This window comes from Hypanus sabinus, chromosome 1, assembly GCF_030144855.1.
Source record: "Hypanus sabinus isolate sHypSab1 chromosome 1, sHypSab1.hap1, whole genome shotgun sequence".
NCBI lineage: Eukaryota > Metazoa > Chordata > Chondrichthyes > Myliobatiformes > Dasyatidae > Hypanus > Hypanus sabinus.
The window spans coordinates 115,006,507-115,026,293 of record NC_082706.1 but is presented as its reverse complement, the minus strand read 5'-3'; the positions used below and the strand labels follow the sequence as shown (position 1 = coordinate 115,026,293).

Genomic DNA, 19,787 nt, shown 5'->3' with positions numbered 1-19,787 from the left:
ATAGTGATTATATTTCAGGTATATATAATGATTATGTCAGGTATATTTCTCAATATAATCCACCCTTTGAGACCCACAGGGTCTCACACAGAAAGAGAACACTCAGAGGCCGTGCACCAAAGCCAAAATAAAGTCCAGCATTTTAATCCCAAATTTGGGTCAACTACAATTTCCGTACTCGGAGCTCAAAATGATCTCTCTCTGTTACCCTAGCCTAGGCTGCTGAGCCAAAAACCTGTCCCGCCGTAGCTGAGATGGGAAAAAAGACTCAGACACCTTTACAAACTAGTGTCCACATCATTAACACCCTCTAGTCCATCTGATGCATCGCGCGACTGTAACGGTACATCATCGGTTTTGTTTTGCTGTCGCACGCACTATCAAAGTCCTGAGACATGGAAGCAAACAGCACAGAGTAATCGCACAGCTTATCAACACAACACTTGCAGCTATCGCCATTTTGGTCAGCCACGTACCCCATCCCCCCCCCCCCCCCACCTAGTCCGCTTTCTAACCAGTTAAACCACTTATGCCCAAATCCTGCATTCTGTTTGACTTCCTTCCGCAAATTCTTTAATTTATTCATTGCTCTGGTGAAAGACCATTCTGGGCTAGTATTGTTTGGTATGAAAGTGCAGCATTGTTTTCCAAACATTACACACACACACACATTTTCTGCCAAAAGCCAATCCAGTACCTGTCTGTTTTGCCACGCCATGCTGCTAGTTGCATCTAGCTGTTGCCCTAAGGACTCCAGCGCATCATCGGTGTAGTTGATGAACCTCTGTTGATTGTAGTATATATAATTCATCCATTCAACATTTTTGCTTACCCCTATCACAGGTATGATAGCTTCCCAGCCTGCAGCAATCTCATGCCTTGAATTCGTTAGGTATACTTCTCGGCTGTCCTATACTGTCAATCCGGATTGTCGGGTCAGGTTCATATTTTCTCTTCTGCCATAGCAGCGTCCGCTGCTCAGGGAAGTTAGCGTTGGACTGTACTTCAGGGGACATTATAACTTCTTGAAGCAGCATGACACGCGTGCATGTTCCTGCCCAATTGAGGGGGAGTGTAGATCTCAGACCTCCTTTCTGTCCACACAGCCACCAAGTGTCTACTAATGGGATAGTCTGAGAGTCCAATGCACCCTCAGGAGGAGGGGAACCCGTTAAGTGTCTTTTACATGGGGTTACATCCCACGTCTGAGTGGAGTTGCCTCGGAAGTGGCCAACCGGGTGAGTGCCCACCCGCATGAATCGTTCATAACTCAGATGGTCCTGCATTATAAGCTGTTGCAGTGTAGGTGTCTGTCTTCTTTTATTTGTAGCCCAGGGTCTGCTGTAATTGCATTCAGAGGCAAGCTTGCTTTGATCAAGCTGCGAGGAAGCCTGATATAGCATACACCAATAGGGGCACATTGGTGCATTGTTCATACAGTTTCGATAACAGGGATCTGCTTTAAAGCAAATCCTCATGAAACAAGCCCTAACCGGACCTGGACACCGGCGTTCCCATTGTTCCCCGTGCTCTCTTCGCCACCGCGTGCAGGTGGAGGAGTTATAAGGCATGGGAACTACATGCTGAGCAGGGCTTGCCCTTGAGTACAGGTAGCAATTCTGTCTTTCCATCGTGCTTGCTGTATACATTGCCCGTTGGTACCATGTGTTCTCTTGTCGTGGCAAACCGGTGCGTGTGCTACTTCTCTTACTGCGTGCTCCCGAGTTTCCCAGGGTTACATCATTCCCATGCCATATCCTCCACGTTGATGGTTTCCAAATCTGCGCTATAGTAGGCGGGTGTGTTATCCTGTGGGGCAAAACTGACTATACCCAAACCATCCCCACTATCTTAAAGAGTACTACTATCCCCAACTTCATTCTCAGAGTCATCAGAATTACCAAAGACTTCCCATACCACCTGGTCAAATTCCTGTGTTGCAGTGTCAGCTTCTTGTTCTTCCTGGCTGGCCTCTGCAATCTGCTCCTCCTCACCACTTACCTCGGGTTCCGCCTCTGACTGTACCTGCGGAACTGCCTTAGTGCAGTGGTTGAGATGATACCAAGTGGAACGCCCTTCCACTTGAACCGCCGAGGGTGATGCCTTGATTACCGTGAAAGGCCCTTCCCTTCTTGGTTCGTCCCACTTCCTTTGAAACGCTTGCACGTAGACCTGATCTCCTGGTTGGATTGGTCCTTCCCCTTGGACCGTCTCCGGCTCTTTCTGTTTTTCCTGCGTATAGATAGACTGATGTATCATAGTTAGTTGCCGCATGTATTGTCTTAGTTCAAGTTCCAATTGCTCTAAACTGGGTTCCTTAAATGGTCCTCTCCATTGGGGCACTGGCATGGGCCTTCCAGTTAGCATTTCATGTGGTGTCAAGCATGTTACTCGATTAGCCTGCGTACGGTAGCTCATTAGTGCTAACGGTAATGCATCAACCTAATTCAGTCAAGTCTCTGCACAAATTTTGTTCAGCTTGGCCTTCAGAGTGCCATTGATTCTTTCCACCATGCCCTGTGATTGTGGGTGGTACACACATCCAAACCTCTGCTTTATTTTTAGTATCTGTAATACCAACTGAACTGCCTTTTGGATGAAGGCCGAACTGTTGTCCGAGCTAATCTCCATAGGTATTCCAAATCTTGGGATCACTTCATTTGTCAGGAACTTTACCACTGTTCCTGCTCCTTGATCCTTCGAGGGTACTGCCTCTACTCAGCTGCTGAACCTGTCAATAACCACCAGAATGTATCTTTTCCCTCTTACCGACTTTATCATATCTATGTAGTCGATCACCAGATGTCGAAATGGTCCTTAGTCACAGGTATGTGACCTATTGGGGTTGTAATCCCCCTTCGAACATTATTCTGTGAACAAACCTCACATTGTGCTAAAACATAGTCTACCGTAGACTGTAAGCAATGTGACAAGAAACCGTCCTTTTTTATTTTACTTCCCCCTTGCACAATGGTCCACTCCATGTGCTTCTGAGATTAGGTTAGTCAACAAAGGAGTAGGTGCTACCCACAAACCATTCTCCGTGCTCCACAGGCCTTCTGGGTTCTGTTTGGCCCCTCTTTGCCTCCACATTGTCTGTTCTGCCAACGTTGCCCTACCTTGCATTTCAATCAGGTCCTCTATCATGGGTTCCGGCTCTTGGCTTACCTGGGGTGCAATAACAGCCGATGTACACCCCGACGCTTTCCTGGCCGCTTCGTCCGCAGCCTGATTTCCTTTGGTTATCACATCATTCCCTTTCTTATGTGCCTGGCATTTCACTATAGCCAGTGCTTGGGGTTTCATAAGTGCTTTTATTAAGTCTGAAATTTGCTAACAATGCTGTATGGGGTCTCCATTACTTTTCCTGAAGCCTCACTGTTTCCACACTGCCCCAAACAGATGACATACCCCATGGGCATATGCCGAATCAGTGTAAATGTCTACCTTCTCGCCTTCCATCATCTCACATGCTGCTGTCGAAGCCTTGAGTTCTGCTAATTGGGCGGAGCACGGTTGTGGACAAGCTTCCTCTCTGATGGTCTTGAAGCTTGACTGGTCCTGCTGTACCACTGAGAATCCTGCATGATTTCCAGCATAATCCCTATAGCAAGAACCATCTACAAACAAAACCTAGGTATCCTGCAATCCTCCAGTACCTCACCTGTCGCTAAGGATAATCCTGACAGAGGGTCTCAGCCTGAAACGTTGACTGCTCGTTTTCACGGATGCTGCCCGACCTGCTGAGTTCCTCCAGCTTGTTGTACGTGTTGATTTGACCACAGCATCTGCAGTGTACTTTGTGTTTTGATAATATAAATATATCTGCTGGGGCCCTTGAAATTTCTCCACTTGCCTCCTACAGGGTCTGAGGGAATTATTCATCCTAATTTGCCTCAATACAGCAAACACCTCCTCCTCTGTAATCTTGATCATGTCCATAAAGTCAGTGCTAATTTGCCTCGCTTCTAGAGACACTGTGGCCATCAGTTGTGTAAATTTAATTTGCGTTTTTTGACACCGATCAACAGAAAAAGACTCTTTTATGTCAAAGTGAAAGGAAATCTCTACAAATTGATCTACATTGATTACAAATATGAAACACAGGATCATTGATTGCATAAGTATTCACCCCCTTTAATATGACACACCAAATCATCACTGGTGTAGCCAATTGGTTTTAGAAGTCACATAATTAGTTAAATGGAGATCACTGTGTGCAGTCAAGGTGATCTGTTTGATTGTACTAAAAATACACCAGTATCTGGAAGGTCCGACTGCTGGTGAGTCAGTGTCCTGGCAAATGCTACACCACAAAGACAAAAGAATACTTCAAGCAACTCCACAAAAATGTTATTGAAAAGTGAAAATCAGCAGATGGATAAAAGAAAATTTCCAACTCACTGAATGTCCTTTGGGGTACAGTTAAGTCAATCATCAAGAAATAGAAACAGCTGTAAATCTGCCTAGAGCACTCAGAAACTGGGTGACGGTGCAAGAAGGGGACTGGTGAGGGAAGCCACCAAGAGACCTATGACAACTTTGGAGAGGTTATAAGTTTTGGTAGTTGAGATGGGAGAGAATGCGCATACAACAACTGTTGCCCAGGTGCTTCTCCAGTCACAGCTTTATAGGAGATTGGCAAAGAGAAAACCATTGTTGAGAAAAAGAACCTCACATGAAATCTCAGCTCCAGTTTGCCAGAAGGCGTGTGGGAGACTCTGAAATCAGCTGGAAGATGGTTCTCTGGTCTGATGAAACCAAAATTGAGCTTTTTGGCCATCATTCTAAACGCTATGCTTGGCATAAGGCAAACACTGCACATCATTAAAAACATACCATCTCCACTGTGAAGCACGGTGGTGTCTGCATCACGCTGTGGGGATGCTTCACTGTAGCAGATCATGGAAGGCTTGTGAAGGTAGAAGGTAAAATGAATTCAGCAAAGTACAGGGAAATCCTTGAGGAAGACCTGATGCAGTCTGCAAGAGAACTGGGACTTGAGAAGATTTGTTTTCCAGCAAGGCAATGATAGCAAGCATAACGTCAAAGCTACACAGGAAAAATAAATGTCCTGGCCAAGTCAGACTCCAGACCTCAATCCTATTGAGAATTTGTGGCTGGACTTGAAAAGGGCTGTCCACTCGTGATCTCTGTGCCATCTGATAGAGCTTGAGCAGTTTTGTACAGAAGAAAGGGGGAAAATCGCAGTGTCCAGATGTGCAAAGCTGATAGAGACCAATCCACACAGACTCAAGGATGTACTTGCTGTCAAAGGTGCATCTACTAAACACTGGCTCGAAATGGGTGAATACTGAATGCAATCAACTTTTTTGTGTTTAATAATTGTAATAAATTTAGACCAATTTGGATAAATTTGTTTTCACTTTGACACAAAATGATATTTTCTGTTGATCAGTGTCAAAAAGCCAAATTAAATCCATTGTGATTTAATATTGTAAAACAATAAAACATGAACACTTCCAAGGGGTGCAAATACTTTTTATAAGCATTTTATCTGTAGGATCCCTTAGTATTCTCCTGCGCTTTGCCTCTTAAGGCAAACTCATGCCTTCTTTTAGCCATCGTAATTTCTTTCTTGTGTTCTCTTGCATTTCTCTTACTCCATAAATATCTCATTTATCCCTAACGATGTATGTCTATCTGATATGCACTTCTGTTTTTTCTTAAGAAAGGCTTTGATATCTCTTGAAAACCAAGCTTCCCTAAACGTGTTATGTGGTATGTGTGTTGAAAGTATCACACATTCTGTTAAGATTTCCAAATACTGATGATAAGAACTTTCTGGAACACATTTGTAAACTCTATGCCATCTAGTCTTTTTACAATAAGTGAGGCCCTATCAATAAGTGAGAAGTTAAAATCGCCTACTAAAACAACCTTATGTTTCTTCCAACAGTCTGCGATCTCTTTACAAGTTTGTTCCTCTAAATCCCGTGGACGGTTGGGTGGTCTGTAATATAGCCCCATTAACATGGTCGTATCTTTCTCGTTCCTCAGTCCCACCCATGTCACCTCATTCAATGAGTTCTCTAATCTGTCCTGACTGAGGAATGTTGTGACTTTTTCCTGACAAGTAACGCCACCCTTCCTCCTATAAACCCTCTCACTCTGTCATGTCTAAAACAATGGAACCCCAGAATATCGAGCTAACTGCCCTGCCCCTGCTAACCAGGTCTCACTAATGGCTACAACATCATAATTGCAGGTGTTGATCCAAGTCCTGAGCTCATCTGCCTTTCCTCTGACACTCTTGCATTGAAATATACGCAGCTCAGGAGACTAGTCACACCATGATTCCAGACTTTGTCTGAGGTCTGTCTCCACAACCACTTCACTATCTGTCCTGCAACTCTGTTTCCCATCCCCCTGTATTAACCACAATTCTCAAAGGCTGGGGGAGGAACAATTCGTGAAATTTTTAAGAAAGCAGAAGTAGAAACATAGAACATAGAAACATAGAAAACCTACAGCACAATATAGGCCCTTCGGCCCACAAAGTTGTGCAGAACATGTCCTTACCTTAGAAATTACTAGGCTTACCTATAGCTCTCTATTTTACTAAGCTCCATGTACCTATCCAAAAGTTTCTTAAAAGACCCTACCGTATCCGCCTCTACCACCGTTGCCGGCAGCCCATTCCGCACACTCACCACTCTCTGAGTAAAAACTTACCCCTGACCTCTCCACTGTATCTCCTCCCCAGCACCTTAAACCTGTATCCTCTTGTGGTAACCATTTCAGCCCTGGGAAAAAGCCTCTGACTATCCACACGATCAATGCCTCTCATCATCTTATACACCTCTATCAGGTCACCTCTCATCCTCTGTCGCTCCAAGGAGAAAAGTCCGAATTCACTCAACCTATTCTCATAAGGCATTCTCCCCAATCCAGGCAACATCCTTGTAAACCTCCTCTACACCTCTGCACGCTTTCTATGGCTTCCATGTCCTTCTTGTAGAGAGGCGACCAGGACTGAGAACAATACTCCAAGTGGGGTCTGACCAGGGTCCTATATAGCTGCAATTATATTTCTTAGAATCGACTTGATGAAGTTAATAAGTCCCACATGGGTGCAAGAGGAAGCACCAATGCAGTTATTGATGCAGCAGAGTGAGTGTTGGAGAGCGGTGCAAGAGAAGGTTTAGAGCACGGACTGCTCCACATATCAGGTACCGTGGCTACACTGGTCATTTGGAAAAAGTGCTGGGAAGTAAGAGGGATACAGCTCAAGGTAAGCACAGGTTGTGCCAAGCACAGAATAAGCTCCTGATTGACGTTGTGGTGAAGTGTAACCGTGGAGAGACTGGAACGTGTCTGCCTAGTCCCGTCAGATCACAGTGATTTTATTAAATGACAGTGCACATTTGAGTGCCATATGAGCTTCTCCAAGGAGGGTGCCTGAGAACTGGAAGACTGGAAAACTTGGAGACAAAAGTGAACTGTGCTGAGATTAGGAGGAGACTTCAAGAATTACAAGTTTTGATGCTGGGAGGCTAGTGCTCATAATGCAGATGACTAAGTTTGCAGTTTCCTGCAGTTTTTTCCAATCCTGTGCACTGGCTCTTCCACGTTTGATGGTGATGCAGCTATTAGAATGCTCCGCATGGAACACACAGTCATAGAGAATTATAGCACAGAGGCAGGCCCTTTGGCCCGTGCAGTCTGTGCCAAACCATTTAAAATCCCTAGCCCCATTGACTTGTACCCAGAGCATAGCTCTCCTTATCTCTCCTATCCATGTATCTTTCCAAATTTCTCTTGAGTGTTCCAAACATTTGTAGATATCCGTGAGAGTCTTTGGTAACATTTCAAGTCTCCTCAAATTCCTCATGAAAACAAGCTACTGTCATGCCTTCTTTATAATTGCATCAATATGTTGGGCCTGGGGTAGAAGTTGAAAGGTCAAAGATGTTGACACTCAGGAATCGGAAACTGTTTACTCCTTCCCCTGATAAGAGCTGGTGTGTGTTCCCTCGACTTCCCCTTCCTGAAGTCCACAATCAACTCCTTGCTGCTGCAAAGACACAGAGGGCCTGCTTCGTATGCCAGCAAGGGTGTGCCAGGATATACAAAGAAGGGTAAAGATGATTTGTTACAGCTGTAGCCTCTCAAGCCTTGGCTGTGGGCAGTGTGTTAATAAGGGAAGAAGATGTGAGAGTCACTTACCAAAGAATACCACAGCAGTGCCCTCTGTTCGATCTCCTGCCGACCAGATCGTTGGACTCACGCAGACAGCATCCAGGTCGGACAAATGGCAGGGAACAACAATCATTTTCAGTAGTGATCATCTGCAGATGGATACAGATAGTTATAAGGGGACAGCAAAGTAATATGACAGTGGCCACAGGGTCATCAGTATCAATACCCGATGAACCTTTCTTCATGACTGCAGAGCTGGTTTACGTTCGCAGTGCAGGGGGTGGGTGGAGACAATGAGCTGAGAGAGAAGTGCACAGGGAGTGCAGCTTCCAGTGGATTTTAGCATGTGTCACAATATTAAGGGACAGTCAGACCGGACGGTGAAGGGGATGTTGGATTGGTCAGACCAGTTGCCGAACAGCATAGCATCACTCTCCCTCAATAGGAACATTTAATGTCAAAGAAATGTATACAATATACATCCTGAAGTTCTTTTTCATCACAAACATCCACAAAAACAGAGGAGTGCCCAAAGAATGAATGACAATTAAATGTTAGAACCCCAAAGCCCCCCCAGCTCTCCCCTTCTACACAAAACCAGCAGCAACACAATGACCTCCCTTCCCATCAGCAAAAAAAAGCATTAGCACCTCCCACTGAGCACTCAAACATGCAGCAAAGCATCAATAACACACAGAATTGCAGTACCCCAAAGACTACTCATTCACCCGGTAATTCGACATACCACAGGCTCTCTCTCTCCCTAATAATGGAAAAAGATGTGTCCCCGTTTCACAGTGAGCACGGAGACATAAGAAAACAACTCACTGATTTATGGTGTTAAATGTCTGTTGCCTTGGTTTCTCCAAAGTTTCTCTGTGTCCAAAGAACGCGGGTCTCTGGGCACCCCACACCAGCAACCAGCTCGCTGTTTACAATCGTCCATCTGCCATGATGCACCAGGCAGTGGCATCCACCTGCCTCCAGAGCCTCGAAAATCTGGCACCCTGAAAGCGCACTAGACTTCTAGGCTGCATCCTTGGCATATTGAAAAGCAGCCGGTCTTGAGGGCCCGAGAGCGGGTTCCATTTCCGCAAAGAACCGAAGTCTGCGTGTAACTCCAGTTCAGGGTCTTCAAAAGAACCTTGAAAAGGGAAAAAAGAAATATCAAAGATAGAAATAGAGCAAGCAAAGGAGTCGCCACTTTGCACCATCGCCCTCCTAAGCTCCGCCCATATAACCACGTAAAACTCCTTGAAGAGGCATCTGAGTTGCACTCAGCTCTGTGAGACAGGATGGGCCTGGGCCTGCTGGAAGTGGACAACACTACCGTTACTGTTAAATGTACCTCCTAATGCTGATTCAAACTGATCGCAAATGTTGATCAATCCTACATTCTTTTGCTCTCGTCCTTCCTAACGGATTTGAGAAGGATTCTATACAATGCACAAACAAAGCAGGGGAGAATGACAAACCTGCCTGGATCTAGACTTTGCACTATACATATGTTCATGTAGAGCAGATCGATCCATTTCAGAGAGGAGGTCCATCTGCGGACCTCAAATCCAAGATGGCCTTGGGGAGCTTAGAAACTTCCAGACACACATATCTATAGCCAGGGCTTGGCTGCCATTGAAGTGTGGAGAAGTTGCTCTGAATGATTCCAAGATGTAAGTTCAGACAATTCTGGATGTTCATAAGAAGCATCATGCATTAGTCTGTCAGCCTGTTGGGCCCTCCTGCCAAACCCCCCTCCACCCACTTGGGTCGTCAACAATCCGGGCAGGCCTGGTGGATCACCGGGAGGCTCGCGTTGGGGAGGGAATACTGTCACGGTCCCGACTGTTAATTTCCCTTATTACCCTATTTGTCTTTTCCCCGTGTTCTCCTGGGCTCCTTGATTGTGGCACCTGATTCTCTTCTAAAGCTGCAGCATAAAAACCCCGGCTTTGTATCCACTCGTTGCCAGACCGTTGCTTCAGCCAGTGCAGTAATTCACGTTCCCAGCCGCTTAGAATGCTGTATTCTCAGTTTAACTTCAGTATCGAGGTTTATCTGTGTAACTCTGTCCCTGCCTGTCAAGATAATTATTCTGTCTTATTTCAGTATCGAGGTTTATCTGTGTAACTCTGTCCCTACATGTCAAGATAATTATTCTAAGTCTTATTTCAGTATCGAGATTTATCTGTGTAACTCTGTCCCTACATGTCAAGATAATTATTCTATCTTATTTCAGTATCGAGGTTTATCTGTGTAACTCTGTCCCTACATGTCAAGATAATTATTCTAAGTCTTATTTCAGTATCGAGATTTATCTGTGTAACTGTCTCTCCATGTTAAGAAAAGTATTGTCTGCCACTTGCCTTTCTGCGCTCCATGTCAAGGTAAGTGTTGCCTGCCGCCTGGCTCCTGTTTGCTGTTCAGCCCCAGCAATGCCCTGTGTCAAGAAAAGTGCATTGCTTGCCTCCTGTCTTCCCGATCATACTTCTGCCTGCTGTTCTCAAGCCACACTCGCACTCTTGTCTGCATCCCTGCTCTGCTTCGTTCTGCCGCCCGCCTACACTCTCCGTTGGCTCGGTGGTTAAATGCCGCCTTCCCACTGTAGCAATCCGGGTTTGATCCTTCCTCGCTCCTCAGCTTTCCTCTGCCTAATCCTTGCTCCCCGACCTTCCTCGTAACTGTTAATAAACATTTTAGATTACACTCCCTCCATGTCTCTATCGTGCGTTTGGGTTCACCCCATTCCATTGCAACAGAACGGTCTGGCCAACGTGGACCCAGCGGACACAAACACTATCCTACAAGCCCCTGCCGGCCAGAGTTCCCTACTGGGACCCTGCCCAGAGAACAATTTGAGGAAAGTGACTCAGAGCTCCCAGGTATCAAATGAGAAAATTGTGCAATTAGAAAGACAATGTTTTTTTACAAACTGAATCATACTTCAGAGCAATGATTAAGGGACTGCCGCCGTTTGACAAGGTTGGGTGTGGTATGACATGGTGTATTACAACATGCAACGTTGATATTGATATCGATTTGCTTTTTTAAGAAAATTCTACAATTGGTCAGAAAATAGCCTTGACTGAGAAAATTGTGACTGTGTTGCCAAACATGAAGTACCCGCACCATTTGGAACCATATCAAATTCATACACACATTCTCTGTTGTAAAACATGCTATTGAAACCAAAACAACGGACAAACCTTCTTAAAGATGGTGAAGATTTGAAGGATGAAAATGTTTTGAAATTTTATACCCAGCAGTGGGAAGATTACCGGTTACCTAGTAAAAGTGTTGAATGGTATCTGTGCCTACCTCAGTCGACATTGGGTCCGTCGTGAATGTGCTGAAAGTACTCAGGATGAGTTGCCTCATAAATGTGAACAGGTGTTTGTACTTATTGAGAAACATCTAGAAATTTTTCATACGAAATTCCGGAACTTATTAGATGCTGATAGAAATGTGAACTTGATTAAAAGTATAACTTAGTGTCTCAAATCCAAGATGGCCTTAGGGAGCTTAGAAACTTCCAGACACACATATCCTTAGCCAGGGCTTGGCTGCCATTGAAGTGTGGAGAAGTTGCTCTGAATGATTCCAAGATGTAAGTTCAGACAATTCTGGATGTTCATAAGAAGCATCATGCATTAGTCTGTCAGCCTGTTGGGCCCTCCTGCCAAACCCCCCTCCACCCACTTGGGTCGTCGACAATCCGGGCAGGCCTGGTGGATCACCGGGAGGCTCGCGTTGGGGAGGGAATACTGTCACGGTCCCGACTGTTAATTTCCCTTATTACCCTATTTGTCTTTTCCCCGTGTTCTCCTGGGCTCCTTGATTGTGGCACCTGATTCTCTTCTAAAGCTGCAGCATAAAACCCCGGCTTTGTATCCACTCGTTGCCAGACCGTTGCTTCAGTCAGTGCTGTAATTCACGTTCCCAGCCGCTTAGAATGCTGTATTCTCAGTTTAACTTCAGTATCGAGGTTCCCCTGTGTAACTCTGTCTATCTGTGTCAATATAAGTATTCTAAGTTTTATTTCTGTACAGAGGTCTACCTGTGTAACTCCGTCTCTCCATGTTAAGAAAAGTATTGTCTGCCACTTGCCTTTCTGTGCTCCGTGTCAAGATAACTGTTGCCTACTACCTGTTTCCTGATTGCCGTTCAGCCTCAGCAATGCCCTGTGTCAAGAAAAGGGCATTGCATGCCTCCTGTCTTCCCGATCATCCTTCCGCCTGCTGTTCTCCTCAAGCCATGCTTGCACCCTGGTCTGCATCCCTGCTCTGCCTCGTTCTGCCGCCCGCCTATGTTTTCCATTGGCTCAATGGTTAAAAGCCGCCTTCCCACCATAGCGACTTGGGTTTGATCCCCGGTCAAGCCTTCCTCTCTCCTCAGCTTTTCTCTGTCTAATTGTCGCTTCCCGGCCTTCCCTGTAACCGTTAATAAACACTTTAGATTACTCTACTTCCGTGTCTGTATCCTGCGTTTGGGTTCACTTCGTTCCATTGCAGTACCGTCAAGTACATGTGCAATATCCTTCCAGTTTCTCTGCTCATCCAAGCTTACCGGGCAAGTATTTACCTGTTTGCACAGCATGTATGCGATAGTATCACTGAGCAGGGCAAGGTTGTCCAAGATCTTTCTGCCAGGTGTAGCATCACCTGTCCTAGAGCTAACCTGACCCTGTTGGTGAAGGCCTTGCACAATGAGATGGGTCTGCCTTTCCCTATGTTCCCTATGCCTCTCCCCCTTCTGCTTGGTGATGAGGGGAATGATCCCCTTCCTCCTGGAATATGACAGGGTCCCAGCCAGAATCATACATTATGAAACTGTAACGTTTTACAAACAAACCAACAGCAATAGATTACACCTGGAGTCTGGTTTTGATGTAAAAACCACTATCTTCATTAGTAACTACTTTTAATATTGTAACTTAAACAAGATAAACAGAAGTTAACAGTGTTATATACACGTGTGTAAATATGACTCCCAAACTACCGAGCCTGGGGGAGCAAGGCTTAGAGTCTTGAGATGGTGAAGTAGAAAAGTTCAGTAATCCAAGGAATAAATGATGGGAGAGAGATATTTGTAATCCAAGGTAAAATGTAGAGAGAAGGCAATTAAGTTGAATTCCACATGTTCCATGATGGTAATTAATAAATATCAGTTGTTGAAGATCCTCCGTCGAGCCGTTCCGGATCCACACACAAATTACCACCAGAGTGATCTGACACGGGGATGTCGTCTTCAAGGGGTTACCACTTAACATTCCCAGGCAAGGGTTAACTTCGAGTAGTCCCACAGGACTTTCCTAAATCCACTCCTATGGATTACACAAAGTGACAGCCACACATTCAATGTGCACGGGATCGATAATCAACCCACCCTTGTGGGTATAGCAGAGTTCCAAATTCCCAGCTTCAACAAGCTGAAGCTGCTACCTTTTTCCAGGTTTGCTCTTCTCTCTCTCTCTCTCTCTCTCTCTTCTTCTGACTTCTGACTGTGACTGTATCCTTGTTTCAAAGGTAAACAAGCTGCGAGTCAGTCAGTGAAGACCATCATAGTCCTGCCTCACTGAAGCGCTCTTTTAAAGTGACAGTCCACAGTGAACGAAACCTACGGGTTCATAACAAGTGTTAAACACTTCTGGCAGGTCCAGGCCCATTCAATTCCACAGAGCTGAGTACAACTCAAGTGTCTCTTCAGGGAGTTCTACTTCAATCAAAGGAATGGATTTTTGGATTATTGGGCTCTCTTCCAGGGAAGGTGGGACCAATACAGAAAGGACAGTTTGCACCTGAACTGGAAGGGAACTAACATCCTACTGGGAAGACCATAAGACAGGGGAGCAGCATTAGGCCACTTGGCCCACTGCCATTCAATAGTCGCTGCTCCATTTTTTTCCCCGCTCTTCAACCCCATTTTCTGACCTACTCCCCATAACCTTTGGTGATGTGTCCGATCAAGAACCTATCAATCTTTGCCTTGAGTCCACCCAATGACCTGGCCTGCACAGCTGCCTATGGTAACAAATTTCACAAATTCACCATCCTCTGGCTGAAGAAATTTCTCCGCATCTGTTTCAAATGGACACCCCTCTATCTTGAGACTGTGGCCTCTTGGCCTGGACTCACCCACCATGAGAAACATCATTTCCACATCTACTCTGTCTAGGCCTTTCAACATTTGAAAGGATTCAATGAGATTCCCCGCCCCCCCCCCCCCACACATCCTTCTAAATTCCAGCAAGTACAGACCCAGAATCATCAAGTGTTCCTCGTATGGAATCATCCTTGTGAACCTCCTCTGGACCCTCTCCAATGCCAGCACATCTTTTCTAAGGTGAGGGGCCCAAAACTGTTCACAATACTCAAGCTGAGGCCTCACCAATGCCTTATAAAGCCTCAGCATCACATCCCTTGTCTTGTATTCAAGACCTCTCAAAATGAATGCTAACATGGCATTTGCCTTCCTCACCACCGACTCAACCTGCAAGTTAACCTTCACGATATTCTGCACAAGGACTCCCAAGTCCCTTTGCATCTCAGATTTTTGGATTTTCACCCCATTTACAAAATAGACTGCCTATTTATTTCTACTACCAAAGTGCATGACAAAGTCCACCATTGTATTTCATTTGCCACTTTCTTGCCCATTCCCCTAATCTGTCTAAGCCCTTCTGCAGCCAACATGTTTCCTCAACGCTACCTGTCTCTCCACCAATCTTTGTATGATCTGCAAACTTGGAAACAAAGTCACCTTTTCCATCACCTAAATCATTGATACACAACATAAAAAGAAGTGGTCCCAACACCGACACCTGTGGAACACCACTTGTCACTGGCAGCCAACCAGACAAAGATTCTTTAATTCCCACTCGCTGCCTCCTACCAATCAGCCAATGATCTAACCATGTTAGTAACTATCCTGTAATACCATGTGCTCTTAACTTGGTAAGCAACTTCATGTGCGTTACCTTGTCAAAGGCCTTCTTAAAGTCCAAATATACAACATCTACTGCATCCCCCTTTATCTATCCTACTTGTAATCTCCTCAAAGAATTCCAACAGATTTGCCAGGCAAGATTTTCCCATGCTGACTTTGTCCTATCTTGTCCTGTGTCACCAAGCATTCCATCACCTCAGCCTTAACAATTGACTCTAACATCTTCCCAACCACTGAGGCCAGGCTAAATGGTCTGTAATTTCCTTTCTGCTGCCTTTCTCCTTTCTTAGAGTGATATTTGCAATTTTCCAGTCCTCATTGCTAGATCATTGCTAATGCCTCCACAATCTCGACTGCTATCTCTTTCAGAACTCTAGGGTGCAGTTCATCTGGTCCAGCTGATTTATGTACCTTTATGCCTTTCAGCTTTTTGAGCACCTTCTTTCTTGTAACAGTAACTGCACTCACTGCTCTTCCGTCACACACTACAACATCAGGCATACTACTGGTGTCTTCCACAATGAAGACAGATTCAAAATTCTCATTTAGTTCATCTGCCATCTGCTTTTCCCCCATTATTATTTGTCGTGCCTCATTTTCTAGCGGTCCTATATCCACTCTCATCTCTCTTTTATTTTTTACATAGTTGGAAAAGCTTTTACTTTGATATTGTTTGCTAGCTTGCTTTCACATTTCATCTTTTCCCTTATGATTCTTCTGTTGCTCTCTGTAGGTTTTTAAACGCTTCCCAATCCTCTATCTTCACGCTAATTTTGGCTTTGTTGTATGACCTCTCTTTTGTTTTTACATTGGCTTTGACTTTCCTTGTCAGCCATGGTTGTACTATTTTGCCATTTGAGTATTTCTTTGTTTTTGGAATACATCTGTCCTGCACCTTCCTCATTTTTCTCAGAATCTCACGCTGAATATCCCTGTCCCAAGCTCCTTCCAATTTGTTTTGGCCAATCCTCTCTCATACCACTGTAATTTCCTTTACTCCACTGAAATATTGCTACATCAGACTTTGCTTTCTCCCTATCAGATTTCAAGCTGAACTGAATCATATTGTGATCACTAACTCCTAATGGCTCTTTTACCTTAAGCTCCCTAATCACCTCCAGTTCCCAACATAACGCCGCATCCAGTACAGCTGCTCCCCTGGTTTGCTAATGCTGGAAGATGAGGTTTAAACTAGAGTTGCTGGGGAATGGGAACTAAAGTGCCAGAATAGTTAGTGGAGAGGTTGTGGAGAGAGATGATGGTCAGACCTCAGACATAGTCAGAAATCAAAAGGAAGAGCATGATGCGACTAGTGTCCTAAATTGCAAGAAGTATTGTAGGAAAGAGAGATGTAAGAAGTATAAATGCAAGCAGTATCATAGGAAAGGCAGATGAACTCAGGGCATGGATCAATACCTGGAATTATGATGTTGTAGCCATTAGTGAGGCTCATCTGCAAGGAGGGGCAAGACTGGCAGCTCGATATTCCAGGGTTCTGTTGTTTTGGATGCGACAGAGTGGGAGGGTTTATAGGGGGAGGGGTGGTGTAACAGTCAGGGAAAAAGTCACGGCAGTGCTCCATCAGGACGAATTGGAGAAGTCATCTAGTGAGGCATTATGGGTGGATCTGAGAAATAAGAGAGGTGTGAATACGTTAATGGGACTGTATTACAGATCACCCAACAAACCGAGGGATTTAAGGGATTAAGGTTGCAAAAAGACCGCAGACTGCCGCTAGAAACGTAATTGTTATACTACGTGATTTTAACTTTTCACATATTGATGGGGACTCCCACACTGTAAAAGGACTAGATGGCATTGGGTTTTGCAAATGTGTTTTGGAAAGTTTCTACAATCAGTACTTGGAAGCCCCAACAAGAGAATGTGTGATACTTGATCTGCTATTAGGGAACAAGGCAGGGGAGGTGTCAAAAGATTGTGTGGGGAAACACTTTGCATCCTGTGTACATATGCCATTAGATTCACAGTAAATTTGCAAAATGATAGATGTGGTCCATGGGTTGAGATTCAAATTGGAGTAAGGCCAAATTTGATGGCATTAGAAATGACCTGGCAAGTGTGGATTGATACAGTATTTGCTGTCCTGAGGCAAATCAGGGTGGAGAAATCACCAGGGCCTGACAAGGTGTTCCCTTGGACCCTGCGGGACACAAATGTAGAAATTGCCAGGGCTCTAACAGAAATATCTAAATCATCTTTCACATCAGGAGAGGTACCAGAGGATTAGAGTTCCACTGTTAAAAAAAGGCTCTAAACATAAACCAGGAAATTACAGGCCAGTGAGTCTGACATCAGTGTGGGGAAGTTATTGGAAGGTATATGGGACCAGATATATAAGTATTTGGATAGACATGGACTGATTAAGTGTAGTCAGCGTGGCTTTGTGCTTGGTAGTTCATGTCTAACTAATCTTATAGTTTTTTGATTAAGTTACCCGGAAAGTGGATGAAGGCGAGGCAGTGGATGTTGTCCACATGGACTTTAGTAAGTCAATTCACAAAGTCCTGCATGGGAGGTTGGTCAAAAAAGGTGCAGTTGCTTGGCATTCAAGACGAGGTAGTAAATTGGATTAAACACTGGCTTTGTGGAGAAGCCAGAGAGTGATAGTAGGTTGCTGCCTCTCTGACTGGATGTCTGTGATTGTTGGTGTGCTACAGGGATCGGTGCTAGACCCTTTGTTGTTTGCCATCTATAACAATGATCATCTGGATGATAATGTGGTTTACTGGATCAGAAAATTTGTGAATGACACAAAGATTGAGGGTGTAGTGGACAGTAAGAAAGGCTATCGTGGCTTGCAGCAGGATCTGGACCAGATGGGAAAGCGGGCTGAAGAATGGCAGATGGAATCGAATGCAGAAAAGTGTGAGGTTTTGCACTTCTGCAGGACCGACCAGAGTAAGCCTTCTACAGCGACCAGTAGGGCACTGAGGAGAGTGCTTGAACATCAGGATCTCAGTAGACAGGTGCATAATTCATAGAAAGTGGTGTCACAGATAGAGAGAATTTGTAACCTCAACTTTTGGCACATTGATCTTCATAAAGCAATGTACTGAGTACAGGAGATAGGATGCTATGTTGAAGTTTATAAGATGGAGTATAATTTGGAGTATTGAGTGCAGTTTTGATCACCAAACTATAGTAAACAAGTTTGAAAGAGTACAGAGAAAGCTTACAAGTTTATTGCCGGGTCTAGGGGACCTGAGTTATAAGAAAGGTTGAATATCTTAGGAACTTATTCCTAAGAACATAGAAGATTGCAAGGAGACTTGAAAAAGGTATACAAAATTATGAGGGGTACAGATAGGGTTTATGCAAGTGGGCTTTTTCCACTGTGGTTGGTTAACCTGGAGGTCATGGGTTAAGGGTGAAAGGTGAAAGGTTTAAGGAGAACATTGGGGAAGGGGAACTTCTTCACTCAGAGTGTTGTGAGATTGTGGACTGAGCTACCAACATGAGGGGTGCATGTGAGCTTGATTGCAACATTTAAGAGAAGTTTTAATAGGTAGAGGTCCACAATCCCTTGTCCGAAATCCTTGGGGCCAGTTGCATTTCAGAATATAGAACCTTTGGATTTCAGAATCCCTCCTTATTAGTTCTGGGAACCCCGCAGATACCAAAAAACACCTATGCTCAAATCCCTTATTTAAGCTGGCTCAGTGCAGGTGGACTTTAGGACCCTGTGGAGCTCCAGACCTATGCACATCCTCCCATATACTTGGTTACCCATAGGGGTATCTGCAGCTCCTTTTGACATTGTCACAGTGAAATTAAACACAAAGTCAACAGTGAACACAAAATATCAGCTAACAACAAATGCACGTGTAACCAGTACGAGCGCTGAGCCGCAACTGATGTCTGGCTGCCTCGGCTAGTGCTGCCACGTCACACCTGGGCTAGTAAGCTCTTCCACTGTTAGCGGGTTGTTCCAGACTCTTTCAATGACAGGAGGTTCTGAGAGATTCTACAGTCTGCAGCTCTTCTGTCATGCGGACTGGCATAGAAGAATCTGCAGATTCTTTAAGTTTATATATGCAAGGATACAGCCAAGCCATCCCCTTTTGAAAAGCTATGCATCACAGAGCTCCCCCAGTGAGCCTCTTGGAGGATTAAGTTGGAGCACATCTCAACCTTCTCCACTGTGTGGATCTTAGATCTGAAGATGATCTTAGGGGATTCTCAAGCAAAGAGCTGGGCTTGTCAGACCTTCACCTCACAGAGTTCCTTCCTCACCTCCACCCACATATTGCAGAAGGAAAAGTTGCTGCAAGTCTGTCTGGAGTTGACACAATTCCCTCCGATTCTGCCTTGCTTTGACCCTTTTGTGGACAAAAAAAAAACTCCTTGGCCACTTCCCACCATTCCATAGGACAATCAAAGAGGGATTACACGGTTCTTCAATCTCCGTAATCCCTCCTTAGTTCTCCATGATCTCAGGGGTCAACAGATCGACATTAAACTTCCAAATCCCCCGCCTGTCTTCTGGTTCTCCTGTAGGAGGCAGTGGACAACTGAAGAGACAACGGTGAATCTGATCACGACTGGCTCCGCTAATTCTACATTAATCCCACCATATTCCAATTCTTCCAGGTACCTTTAATTGACAGCGACGAACTCTCGCGAACTTCTCTACGCAAAGATCACTTTTGACTTCCATGGGA

The 19,787-nt window shown here is 44.8% G+C and overlaps 1 long non-coding RNA gene across 1 annotated transcript; it reads right to left on the bottom strand.

The window, feature by feature from the left end:
* Positions 1–510: 510 nt before the first annotated feature.
* On the bottom strand, positions 511–9,301 carry LOC132396979 (uncharacterized). Its single transcript, XR_009513207.1, has 3 exons — positions 8,992–9,301; positions 8,191–8,312; positions 511–2,232 (listed from the first exon to the last, which is right to left on the bottom strand). It is a non-coding gene; the product is annotated as an uncharacterized LOC132396979 (long non-coding RNA).
* Between the last annotated feature and the right edge of the window lie 10,486 nt (positions 9,302–19,787).